General features: G+C 28.0%; 1 protein-coding gene across 1 annotated transcript in view; it reads right to left on the minus strand.

The window, feature by feature from the left end:
* The window catches only part of LOC113384645, a 58,161-nt gene extending 45,424 nt beyond the window's left edge, over nucleotides 1-12,737 (minus strand). The window contains exon 1 of the mRNA XM_026622389.1: nucleotides 12,601-12,737. The gene's annotated coding sequence lies outside the window, so the exon portion shown is untranslated. The remainder of the gene's footprint in view (nucleotides 1-12,600) is intronic.
* Between the last annotated feature and the right edge of the window lie 2,124 nt (nucleotides 12,738-14,861).

Below are 14,861 nucleotides of genomic sequence, written 5' to 3' on the forward strand. Positions count from 1 at the left end.
TGTTGAAGAATTGAAAAATCTGTTGGGTTGCCATTTATAAATAAATTGCCATTTCAAATAAACTAAATGTTGCATTGACAAACCTTTTTTTTTTTTACTCTAAAACTGCGCCATTAAAATAAGTCTATAAATTATTTCTTTAGCATAAATTTCTTTATATTTGAGAATCATTACTTCCAAGACACAAAGTTCTAAAAACATAACAATATTAAGATAAACGAAACAATGAAATCGTCTAATTCAATTTAACTCGAATGATATTGCATTGGTAATGGTTTTGTTTTTATTCAAAATCGTACAGTCACAATAATTGGAAATTATTATTTCACAATGACAAGATTATTATCTTATCTAACCTCCTAGAACGTCATAGGATTTCAACAGATTTCTTAGAACGAGATTATTTTAAAATCAAATTTACATGCAATTTGATGTTGTCATAATAAGTGCAATTAGATTGCATTCGATAGAAAAAATATTTAAATTTTCTAAAGATTAAGATAAGATTTTCATCCTATCTATCTTAGAACGTCATGGAAATTCAACCGATTTCTTAGGAAAAGATTATTTTAATATGCAATTTAATGTTGTCATAATAAGTGCAATTAGATTGCATTCAATATAAAAAATATTTTGATTTTCTTGACATGGTGATACGAAAAAAGGCAGGTAATACTTGGCATTTAACTAGATGTAAGTGGCGTTTTGTATAGAAAAAAAATATTTGAAAAGAAATCTCCTCGATAATTTTTAGATAAAAAACGTACAGTTGATCTAAGTCAGGTAAATAGACATACAAAAAAACAAAATTTCAATAATATTTTGTTTGAAAATTTCAGATCTAAAATTAATTTATTACTTATCGAACTACATAACACATTTATCTATATAACTTTTTTATTACATAAAAATCGGTTTCCACGATAAAAGAACATATGGAGCCGCTCGTGAAAATTCTGCGAAAATGTTAGATTAAGTATATTTAAAAAGCAAACAATAAAATAAAATTACCACTTGCAAATATGGACTACCGAGAATTCATATTATCAAGCGTTTGTGAAAAATCAAAGCTGTTTGAAGAATTTGTATGAAGCCCGAGCTTTGTCGGAAATATTATATGGAGAAAGATTGTGCAAAAAAGTGTTACTGAGAAAAGATAAAAATTAAATTGGAATTCATATGGAAAAACTAGGATTCACTATTTAGTATGTAGAAGAATTTTATACACGCATTATTTACAGAAAAATTATCCATGGGAAGATTTTTGTCAAGCATTTATTAAAGATTAGGATGCATTTTTGATTATTTAAGAGACAAAGGATTTATCTAAAAACCAAAAATTTAGTTGTACGATTGTTACAACTTTACTGCTCTATTGAAAAATTTCTAAGAAAATTATAACTGAAAATGCTGACAGTTACACGAAATGTACTTGATATTTCTGGTACTGTAGGTAAATAAAATTCTAACTACTAAATTCTAATTAATTTACCCAGGAGGCAAGATCGTTCCTCATTGTTTTGTGCCCTATGGCGTTTGCATCTCCTACTTGTTTAAGAAGGTCTTAAAAATCATTGTATTGAACAAAATCTAATATACTCGTGTCAAACGATAGCCAAAGTCATAAAAAACTAAATCATTTTTGTTTTTGAAATAAAACTTCTTTAGGCGCGACTAGGATGTAAATCTGTGAAAATGCAACGGAATAGCGTTACGCTCGTTCGAATGGTTCGTCATTGGCACTCGATGAGATCATTTCTAAACGGGTCGATTCTGATTGGTCGTCGTGTCGCGTGAGCGTCTTTGATTGTATACGTACGTCACAAACACGTCTCCCGTAAATAATTATAGTGAAAATAATAAAACAAATGAAAAAGCTGTGCCGTGTAAGAAACGTAAGTTTAATGAAATAATTTGTAATATTCGCGGTTACTATATATATTTCCAGAAATTATTTTATACATACTACAGCTGCTCAAAGAATGAGTCTGTATCGCCAGCGAAATAGTCAAAAAATTGACATTAAAAAATGCGTGAATCGCGAGTGTTATCATATTACTAATAAACATTATTCAAAATTGTTATATGATGTATTTATTTTGAACTTAAATGCCATCTCGTACAATAGCAAAAATGTTTTACTTCAATTGCGTGTGAACCTTACGCGCACTCTTTTTTTTGTTTCAGGCAACTTTCATGAGATACAGTAAAATTTCAGTAAAACTTATGTTAGAAGTATAGAAATAAACAAGTTAAAGACAAAAAACGAGGCTACAAAGTAGAAGACCCCCTTAATTGCTTAAATTGCAATAAACAACATTACTGGATATACATTAAAATTAACCGAAAAATATATGTATCTAATGTGTTATAATTTTCATTAGTTTTGCTCTGAGAAATTATATATTGGCATAGTTACGGTATTTCATATGGTATCTACTTCATAACATAATATTTTTTGCTTTTTGATAAACTACGGAAAATTGAAAAAAAATAGCTAACATAACAAATGAAAAAGTAATACAAACAAATTTTATTATATATCTAGTTGACCGAGCAAACGTTGTTTGGCCATGTAAGGTATTCGAGAATAATTTCTAGAGAATCCAAAAATTGTCGTTTTAAACATTTCAGAAAAGGTGATTTTGAAGTGAATTTGAATTTTGCGTATAAATAAAACTACTTATTGCAATAAATAATATCGATTTAAAAGATTCTATTAAATTTATTTGAACATTTCTTTCAAAACCATTTGACGTATAAGCAGAATGCAATTGCTTCATTTTAAATTACGTTTTTACAAAAAATTTTAATCTTTTACGCGGTTTGGAAATAATTTCTCACATTTCCCACAATCTCTGGATTCGCACGAATTTTTAAGACTGCGAGTGGCCAAATCGTTTTAGCCATTTTCGAGTTTTAGCATACTCAACATAATATTAAGCTCCATTTTTATAAGAAAGTTTTTTTTATTTTTCAACACTTCGTTTTCGAATAACAATGTAAATAAAGCTTATAATATCTGATGAACTAGCGGATTATTTTGCAAAAATAATACCTGAATACTGAATTACCGGAAAAAAATGTTTTTGCATTGCACTTGTTTAAAAAATGAAATTTGATTTGAAGTAGTATAATATTTTTGAAGTCCATTTAAATAATAACCAGTTCAACAAAAGCATTTTAAACTTGAACACGCAATCTTATTGTGCATTATCCATATATTTTACAACCAGGTAACCCAGTTCTACAAATCATTACACATTCCCATATATCAACCCAGTCAGGCCTTAATGTCGTGCTAAAGCCTTGCACTCTGCATAAAGTAATTCTAAAATAGTTCAAATTCTAAGGAATTCTTTCAGACATGGCGCGACGACGCTTTCGTATAGTATAGTAGTGCTTTCGTACTGGGTGAGCTTTTGAAAGCTTCGTGGATCACGCGAGCGAGCTTTCAAGCACGAAACAATTTATTCCATGTATATTCTCTATGCTATGTCACAATTCGGGCGACACATTTGACGTCATTGCATAGTAAATGTGGGGAATTGCTTTAGCGAGAAAATGGTTTATGTTATAGTCAGAGACGTCGATAGAACGTCGTAATATATTATCACGTGGAATATAATATACAGGGTTGGTAAAAGAAAATATTCAATTGGTGTAAATTTTATACTGACAACTTTAAATTTATATTATAATTGTTAAATTTTTATTAACTTTCCGGAGGGTAAAAGTTAAAGTAATCCCAAATAAATCAAAAATTAGAATTTTTACATATCTGAACATTTTGGCATATCTGGGGCCGTTCAAGTATTAAGTAAGCACTATAGGGGGGCGGGGGGCTTATTGATTTCTTATTTTGGTTGACATTTTGGTGACAGCTTTGCTTACTTTTGCTGACAAAGGGGGGATGGGGGGGTAAATAATTGTACTAAATCCGCTTACGTAATACTTGAATGATTCCTCTTAGAAAAAATATATAATATGTATGTATGTGTGCGTGTGTGTATGTATGTGCGTATACAATTTTTTGTTGCCGATCTTGGGATATAGTATAAATAATATATGTATAAATATGAATATATATTGTCATTAGGTTAATCCTAGATTTGTTCATAAATAACATTAGTATCTATCTATCTATATAAAAAAAATACTGAATTATTTATAACCTTAAGTGGAGGTATTCTAGTGTAGAAATTCTAAAAATCGTTTTTTTTTTGTTTGTTTTTCATATTTTTCAAGTTTAACTATTCAAAAATTTGTGTACGAGAGGGTTTTTTTAAATTAAAATTATTTTTGACCATTGTAATCTTTTTCCGGTTTCTTCCCTTTTTTCAAAACTGTTTTTTTTTCAATAAGCTGTCCACGATTAATCGAGTTCTACTAATCCAAATTATTACAAATTTTCAGAGTATCTCCTTTATAAGCTTCTTTTTGACGCCTCTAGTCTCATCCCCAAGTTTCAATTTTTACTATTTTTTAAAAATCGAGAAACTTGAAAAAGTAGTCAGAAGATTGTACTTATTTTTCAGCCTCTATTTTGTTAAAAAAAAAAGACTTTGTTTGCGACATCATTCGAGACTGATAATCTTTTTTATTTTTTCATTACGGATTACTAATAGTGTGGACACGTGTCAATTTTTTGAACACTCCACTTCAGCAACTGTTAATTTTTAAAATTATTAACTTTTTTAGTTTTCACTTTTTCTCTATACTCTTGCAACGTTAATAAATAAATAATAAAAATATAGTAAGGCATAGTAAAAAAAATATTACCTTTTTTGCGATAATTTAAAAATGACCTAAAATTCATGTTTCTACACGATAATTTTAAATTCTACACTCCCTCAAGATAAATATTGCGACTTTTAATCCTGCTGTATCAATTCTTCGATCTATATTTCTTAGACCAAATTACATCATGCAAAACAAATATGTACAATATAATGTGTATATTAATTATTCTGTTATCAAGATCTATAATAAGTGTCCCATTTACTTATTCCGAAGAAATTCGCCCCGTACATTTTATTTTTATATCGAAATAATAATATACTGATTAATTCTGTCGGGCTTTTCAAATATTTACACGGCTGCGGTCTGATTCACAGAATCATCGATTTTAGGTATTATATTTATATTTGCTCAAAAATAACACGACGAAAAGCTCTATACGCGCGATGATTCTTAGAAAACGAATCTATATTGTACTACTTGGGCACGTGAGCAACTTATATTAGAATAGGATTGATTATATATATATATATATATATATATATATATATATATATATATATTTAATGACATAAGATGTTCTTGCCAGGGATGTCAAGAATTCTAAGGAATTTTACCATTGGCATATAATCGATCTGTAAGTAGTTAAGTTAATGTAGATGATATGGATGTGACTAGAGTGTGAAAAATAAAAATAATATTTTTTCAAGAAACATCACGAAATCACTGTTTTGTTTCATCAATTTTTATTTAAATTTAACAAATTCGATTTAAAATTTTTATTATAATTATTATGTTCTAATTATATGGTAAGAAGGAGTACAAAGGTTCAATATGACTTTGATCAATTATATAGTGAAAACCAAACCAATTGTATCACAACAAATAACACATATCAAACAAACAACTATCTGACTATGTTCAGTAGAACCCCCAGCTAATTCATCACTGCAGAAATATATTTGTTTTGCAGTTTTTCAAAAATTTGTCACCTTGTCTTTTATATCTCATAGGCAGGGTAAAATGGGACAGCCAGAAGGGAAACAGATACAATGTTTTCTTTTTAATATTAAAAGAATTTTACAAAATAATAGCTACATTACTCAGCAATGCAAAATATAAATCCAATGGGTAGACTTTTTACAGAGATAACACTGTATATAACCTTGATCTGGTATTACGTCAGAAATAATTATCAGCATATTCAGCTTACCTTTTGTAAAATTGCTTGGGGGTGTCCATTAATCACGTGAGCAATTTTTAAGGATTTTTCAACCCTCCCTTCTTCTTGGTGATATTTAAAATTAACCACCCTCCCTCACCAAACATCATGCGTATTTTTAACACAATTAAAAATAATTAGGAATTAGAAAAAAATTGTAAAATTATTGAATATTTTTTTGAAAAAGTTTTTAATTGAGGTAAAAATAAATTCACGTGATGTTTGCTAGACTCTCCTCTCTCCCACGTAAAATTTTGTGATTTTTTGTGAACCCCTCTCCCCCTTAAGGTTCACGTGATTAATGAACGCCCCCTAACGTAATTTACTTTTTTATTTTCTATTTTTCATTTTTGATACCTTTGCCAGGGAAAAGGTTTTGTTGGCCTTTTTTACCCTACAAATTGATCTGTATTAAAGAAAATGTAATGATAAAAGTTATCACATAGAAATGGAACTGTTTCGATTGTCATCTATAACAAATCGACGTGGCTAGTGAGGAATTTATCACAACAACCCATAGAACCTTAAGTTTATTAAGTTCTGATTGCTCAAGTAAAAAAGTATTACTAATTACAAGTCATTAATATCAAATACCATCACAATTCCTCCTGCTACCGGCTAAGTCAGTTTTCGTTTCTCGGAAGCCTAAAATTCAGTCTGCAGACATTTTGACACGGTCCAAGAGACGATTTCTCAAAAACGATTTCTCAAAAACCAAACAAGACCAAAAAATCATCATCAACGTTGGTCTCGGACCAACGGAGCGAGACCTCGTACTAGGAGGTGGATAATTTAGATACAGTTATATGTATTTTGTAATTGCCATATGACTTCCTGCATTATAAATGAATTATAAACTTTCTTGAAATTCGAATATTGTCTTTGAGTGATGAAGGACACCTTTATTTGTCACTTTATTGTGCGCACGCGTATTTATTTGTTTACATTATGCGAAATTATCATTTCTGCGTATACAAGGCGGATGCGCAAACTAATTGGATCGATTTTTTTGTCAGTTCGTTAAATATTCTTGGAATTCTGATATACAAAATTTTGATTTATTTCGAAATTTTGTTTATTTAAAGTTATGATTTATATATTCACATATAATATATTCCAAATAATAAATAATTAAAAACATAAATTTCGTAGAACGTAGAACAACTAGTGGTGCATAGCATCGTGCCTTAAGGCGAATTGTTGAAACTTGTAGTAGCAAAAATAAAAAATTAAAGGTTTCTGAACATTTCGGCATACCTTAGAAAAAATGGATGGATGTATGTGTGTGTGTGTATGTGTGTATGTGCGGATTTCGGGAACACAGATCAACCGATTTGAATAATTAAAAAAACATTCGATTCGTATTGATAAGGAGACGTGCTGATTAGTTTTTGACGAGCGTCTGATTTTAATAATTCAAAAAACATTTTACTTGTATTGACAAGATGAACAACCGATTAAAATTTTGTAAAGGCAGGTCCAGCGGTTATGGATTCTCAATAAAAGTAAATAAAAAAATGTCATTTGGCGTTCAAAAATGCTTATTGGACATATGTACATCAAATTATCAGATATTTTATAGAGACTTTAATAATGTGTACACATTTTGTGTAAATTTTTTTGGGTTCTGTACCAAGATATTTAATTACGGTACAAAATTTGTACTTATTATTAACATCTTTATAAAATATCCGATAATTTGATATGCATATGTCTAATAATCATTTTTGACGTATCTCCGAAATAGCTGGACCTGCTTTTGCGAAAAAATGATCAGCATATCTCTCCATCAATACGAATCAAATGTTTTTTAAATTATTCAAATCAAATTAAGAATAAAATAAAATACATATAAGTAAAAAATACACCAAAAAATAGAATGGACCACCATTGGATCTAGTAAATTATCTTATTAGTTATACTAGATACAATATTGCAAAATATTGCTCAATAAAGAAGAAAATTATTGCTCGATTTTCAATTATTATGAAAACTTTAAATTTTCAGTATACAAAAGATTTTAGATTAAAAAAACTAAAATACCGTAGCCCGAAAAATAGCTGCAATAAGTTAAAATATAAACTCTAAGAGAAAGGAAATTAATCAGTTGGAAATAATCACAACACCTTTCTGAGTTTTTAGTTCTCTTCAAGAAAATCCAATAAAAATATTGAAACAATCATTTAAAGAGCCAGTTAAAATTCAGAATATTGTGCAAAATTTTACATAATAATTATTTTATATAATAAATATCTTCTCGTTAACTTATTGCTGAATTGAAATATATTTTATTAACTTTTGGAACCAAGGAGAACTCAAATAAAATTTCTTTTACATTTGTGTACAAAAATAAACTGGCCCGATCCAAAACTTTATCTAAAATTTGTACGTGTATAAACTAAAAAGATAAAAATAAAGCATGATCTCAGCAAGAGACTATTCGGCTGTATACAGGTCATGTATATATCTCTCTGAAGGTTTTTAATTCTTAGAAAACATACTTTCTCCCGTTAGACGGAAAAAAAATCACAGCTAACGACCATGTCGTGTGAAAAAGCTATCGCTGTTTAAATATTTTATCTACGGATTTCTTCAAATTTCCGATGTCAATTTATCATATTTGAGATATAGCAACATTTATCAAATTGACAAATGTATAAACAAAAGACGCGATTTGAGAATTCGAAGAAACATTAATGAGGAGGACGTTGGTATTTGGATTAACATCCGCAGTGAATTTATAAACTCAAATAATTTTATCTTTTATTCAGATTTTAGGAAATAAAAAAAAATTGATGATAGTAGTAGTAGATAATAATGTATTATTTTCAACTCCTTTATTAAAAACCTTGATCCAATTCACGACAAAAACAAGAAAAGCTAGTTCACTTCAAACCTTTGTCTTTACATGATATGACACTTTAATTGCACTATTCTCAGTAATAACTCATGTGTTCTAGATTCGCGATGTTCTAGTTTAAGTAAAAATTTCCAGGAAATAAATAAAATAACAATGATATTTAGACGGCAAAATTTTCTGCAGAAAACTAGGTTTATCGTCAAAATAATCTGTGTTCGCTAAATCTAACATGGTAAAAGAAAAATAAAGACATTGATGGTCTAGTTTTTGCAGTCTGAATGTCGTCTGGTTATTAAGTTCAAAAAACTTATTATTCTTTTGGAAATCAACATATTATTAGAATAGCTTATGACCCATATATAATCCCTATTGTTATATACGGGTTAACTTTTTGCACTCGGATGTCCCGCTCCGGCGGCAAAATTCACATAAATTTCGAAATTCGCGAGTGGAAAGGGTTGAAAATGTTTAAAATTCAACTTTTGGTGCACACGGTTTTTTTACTAATCAAAAGGATGTTTATGTTCAATTTGCTCATTTTATGGTTTTTTGACCTTTATAGACATTCTGAATCGTTTGACAACAAAACTGATAAAATCGTGTGATTGAGCCAAAATTTTATTTTTCGTAGAGAACAAAATTGAAATTTATCATCTTTTAAAATTGAGTTCATTATTGAAAGCTCTGCTCAAAGGTGCATCAAAACCTCCAAAAAGAAATTTTTCAACTATTTTTTACGAAGAAACGACCTAACTGAATAATATCTACGTATTTCTAACTAAATTCTTTGGAATAGTTTTTAAATTTTCGTCATCAATTTAGGATTTTTTGCGTGAACGTGGAAAAATTTGTCTTTATTTACTAATAGTAAAAAAAATAGCTCTACCGATCGTCGCCCAAAATTAATAAACGCGAGAAATAAAAATTGTTAGAAAAGTTATTTTTGTCGATTTTGATGAAACTTTAAATAGAGCAAAAATACATGGTCTTGATTAACACAATAGTATATTAAAAGACTGCCATTTATAAAAATTCATTAAAGTTTAAAATAATAGGCACAATTTTTAAAAGATGGTAAACATTAAGAACTTATTTATTAGAAAAGGTCAAATGTTGGCTACACACCAAATTTAGTGTCAAACGTTCCAGAATGTCTATATAGACCGAGAAAACATAAAATTAGCAAATCGAATTTTTTGCACACAATTTTTAAAATCAGTTCAGCCGCTTTTGAAGAAACTTGAACAAAAAGTCAAATTTGGGTCAGCATACATACATAAATATTTTTCTCAATTATGGTTTCAAACGATTCAGAATTACTTGGAACATAAAATTAGAAAATTCGAATTTTCTGACGAAAACAACCTCTCCTTCAGGAAACATATTTTTTATTGAAGAGTCATAAGTTAACTAACTAGTTCAAGTAATAAAGCATTTAATCTACAGTTCCTATTATTATTATTGTATTTTCTCAGACTGAAAAATTAGAAATCAGGTCATAGCAGTTGACAGCAACCGGATAAACTCTTCATAAAAATTACAGATAACGTTTTTATTATAATAGTTCGTTTCCCGAGAAGTAATTACTTTGAGTGTCACCTGAAGGTAATGTACATTAACAGACAATACACTAATAGAACAAAAAAAAAACAGCATAATTATATGTTTTATGAAATTTTTTATGAACTTTGATATAGTAAATAAAAAAAAATGCTTATGGTTATATACAGTGTAGAGTGACAGAATAAGATATATGTGTACGATGTGACCACCAAAATTTAGCAACTACCTTTTTAAATATAAGTTTTTGATAAAAGGACAAGAGATACCAATTTTTGTTGTTAATAAAAGTTGTAGATAATTTAATTGGCTATAAATTTGCTGAATATTGCAAAATGGTGGGACATTTCGTTTAGAAGTTATAAATAAATAAATAAAAATTGAGCCGGTCCAAAAGTATGAAGCATGATATATTGGTGTTACCACCAAAATTTAACAACAACCTGTTTCATTGCGATTTTTGGGTAAAAGGATAAGAGATACAAAATTTTAAATACAGCAAACACATATAAAGTTTTCATTTTACTCTGCCTGGTGGTCACAATATCGATATAGTTATTACCAGTTTTAATGCATAGGATGGATTTATTGGAATTTCTAAGAATTAATAGGGTAATGAACATCAATTGATGCAATATTTTGATAGAATATATTCCAATGAGTGCAATTAATTAAAATTAAAATTAAATTTACAGTTTCACACCCTATTACAGTTATTGTATGCTGCTCTTTTAAAGTACAACATTTATAAAATAGTTGGTAAAAACCTCTAAAAGTTTTCTTAGGAAAATGCAAAATAATAATTAGCGTGCAAAATAATAATTAATTTAATAATCGACAAAAAATATTGCAAATGAAAATTTTTAAAGACAGATTAAATTTAAAATGTTTTATCTTTACCGTAGTTTCAAAATATTAAGAAACAATCAGTATCAAAGTAAGGAAGTTAGAGCTATTTCAATCAATTAATAAACAATTATAAAATTATAAAAAGTTCATTCAAAATAACCATAAAAATTAAAACAATTAAGCCATGTAAATTATATTTTTTTATTTATTTATTTTTCTTTGTTTGTTATTCATTTTTATTTATTTATTTATTATTAATATTATTATTTTTATTTCTTTCTGTGAATATTATTTTCTATTTATTTTTTATTATTATGTGTAATTTAGCCATATACCTCATAGAATCTGTAAATAACTCTGATTGTTATATAATATAAAATGAACAAAAAAATGGAAATTAATATTTTTGAAGTAAAACTTCTTTAGGCACGACTAGGGGATAACTCGGCAAAAATGCAACGGAAATGCGTTACGCCACAAATACTGATAAATTAATAATAATCATAAAAATTAGAAAATGTTAAACCATGTAAATTATATTTTTTATTTATTTATTTTTCTTTATTTGTCATTCATTTTTAATTTATTTATTATTATTATATTTTTTTTTATTTCTTTCTGTGAATATTATTATTATTTTTTTTATTATTATTATTTGTAATTTAGCCATTTCATAGGGTTTGTAAATAACTTTGATTGTTATATAATATAGAATAAATAAAAAAAAGTATATTAATATTTTTGAAGTAAATTTTCTTTAGACGCGACTAGGGGGTGACTCGGCAAAAATGCAACGAAAATGCGTTACGCCACAAATACTGATACGTCATTGGCCATCGAAGTGATCATTCAAAACAAGATTCTGTAATGTCTGAATTTCAATGTCAAGTTTCATTTGGAAAAATCTCTAACTTTGATTTTTTATATATTGGGAGTATGATAGTAATTGTTTTAAAATATTAGTATAGTGATTGACATTAATAAATGTATATCCTACTAATGTTACTATATTACTCTATTACCAATAAATATTTTGAATTCTTAAATGATGATTTTTTTTAACTTGGTTGTTATCTCGTACAATAGCAAAAAACTTATGTGTATTTTTTTAATATTTTTACTATGATATGTTACAAATCAAGTTACAAAAAAATTTGTTTATATTTATGTTATAATTATTCATAGAAAAATTATTGATTGTCAGAAACATCCTCAAAGCCTGTCTGGTAATTATTTTCGAATTGGCAAGAAAGTCAATTATTATGACTTCTAGACTTTCTCAGACATATATAAACATAAATTAATTTCAAAAAAAATATTTTCCATCAGCATGCAATCACTACAAGTTACAAATCAATGATAAACTCACTTGTTTAGATTTCCATGGAAGAAGTCTATATCGTTCCCAACGATTGAATATCCAATCCATGGAACTGACCTACTACACCATTCTGGGCAGTAATACAATTTCATCAGTTTCTTCACCAGGAATAGAAATCGATTGATAATTCATTTATAAGGAATTCAAGTGAAATCTGTAATATAAAATAACACAAAAATTAGTAACATATAAATGACAGAAAAAAATATTAACATTGTGCACATTCTTATATCATGAAGTATTGGTGTTAATATAAATTAATATAAGGATAACACACTGTAAGTGCTTTAGGTTAGTTATTTCAATAAATTAAATTGTTACTAATTATCTACTTATTCATAATTATTTGAGTATGTTTCTATTGAATATTGTATTTTGTAATTAATGATGAACTGTTTGTACCAGGACCCTCGAGAGATACCACAGAGAAGGAGCATTTCTGGAAATTTTTTTCTAGAATTTAGGGGGAAGTCCCGTAGCGCCGGACGGCACCTAAAGCCGGACACTCTATTTAACACGTATTATTTAAGCGAATATAAATCTTTTTATTTCAAAATACAAGTGAAATATCAATAAAGTAAGTAAAGTTATCCGTAAAATGGTAGAATATTATTAGATATTTAAAACAATTTTAGTAGGTACCACCAAATGAAGGAAATTGTCTGTCCCTTAGCACCAAACACTAAGTCGTCCCTTAGCACCGGAATTGAACATATTGATATTTCTTGTGAGAATTGACGTAATTTATTCTAATTATTTAACGGTCACTACATACCCCCATCTTTCGTATTTTCTAGTCAAAGAATGAAAATCTTATGATGCATGCTTCAGCTGAGAGCATCGGTATGGCCCAGCCAAAAGGGTGGATAATTAGTGTTTTTTTTTTGCAATATCTAAGAATATTCGTCAAACACAAATGTTCAGACATTCCAGAGTGTGGAGATGGCTACATATGTGTTCAATGCTGGTTATTTTGAAATGTCCGGTACTAGGTGCCACTTTGTAAAATCACATTTTTTTGTTACCAAAGATTGATTGGTAGTATTAATTATTGTTTAGCAAAAATTACGTTTTTGTTAATTTAGCTTGATTTCTAACTTTGTTATCTAACATAAGTCATAATTTAATAAACATTTCGTAAAATATTTTTTGATTTATTTATAATTAACCTTAGGTGTCCGGCACTCGGGAACTTACCCCTACTAGTATTTATGAGTTCTAAATTATTACTTCCTACATCTTCAAATAATCCGAAATTCAATATATCCCCATTTAAATCTGCACAAACTATGTATGTCAAAATATCATCTCGTGAGATTTCTACCAGATTCAACAAGAATTTATTTCCAAGAACTGACGCAATTTCCAAGAACATGTTCAAACGAACAAGTACGCGAATATTGCATATATATTTCACATTATAACGAAATTAAAATAATCACCTGCCTGATTCAAAAGTCAAGGAAATAATTATTTTAAGAAAATTTATCTGGTCTTACAGTTGATCAGGTTACATAGAACTTGGAGAAATAATAATTGCATATTGCATTTAAGGTTTTGTCTCTGTTGATTGATTTTTAGATTTCTGTAAGTTAATCAGAGTTATTGAAATTGTTACTTAGAAAATGATGATGTAAGTTTTTTCATTGGTTCGACAAGTAAATCTATATCATTGCAAATAAATCATTCTGTTTCAAATTTTCAGAACAAATCTTTTACCAAAAATGCATTTTCTGACACCTCGTAAAATTTTGTATATTTCAACGAATTTTTATATATTAATTTTATTTCAATTAGAAATTATATAACAATGTGAGGTTTCCAATTGAGTCTAGAAATAATTAGTTTGATTATTATTGAAATCCAGACCAACTGACTCTATATATTTAGATTTGCGGCAAGTTTGTATAATGTTCTAAGAAATTGTGCATATGGATCATGAATCTATCTAATTATTTATTTATGCAAGTTTATAACGATTTATTTATACATCGAAGTTTAGAATTAAATTAATCGATAATGAATTAATTTATTAGTTAAGCTGCTGACGTACAAAATTAGTTTGTGATGAGAGAAAATTGAAGTACAATTCTGGTGAGAAAATAATAGTCACATTGTATTCTTTTTTTCTAACCATCATTTAATTTTTATAATTATTCCACCCAGCCAGATTTTTTATAATTAATTAATTGATAATTATTATCTTTTTTGGGCATATAATAATTCAGAGTGTCCTTTTTGTCTATCAA

This window comes from Ctenocephalides felis, unplaced genomic scaffold, assembly GCF_003426905.1.
Source record: "Ctenocephalides felis isolate EL2017-DRISC unplaced genomic scaffold, ASM342690v1 CF-g0.4_SCAFFOLD_03571, whole genome shotgun sequence".
Taxonomy (NCBI): domain Eukaryota; kingdom Metazoa; phylum Arthropoda; class Insecta; order Siphonaptera; family Pulicidae; genus Ctenocephalides; species Ctenocephalides felis.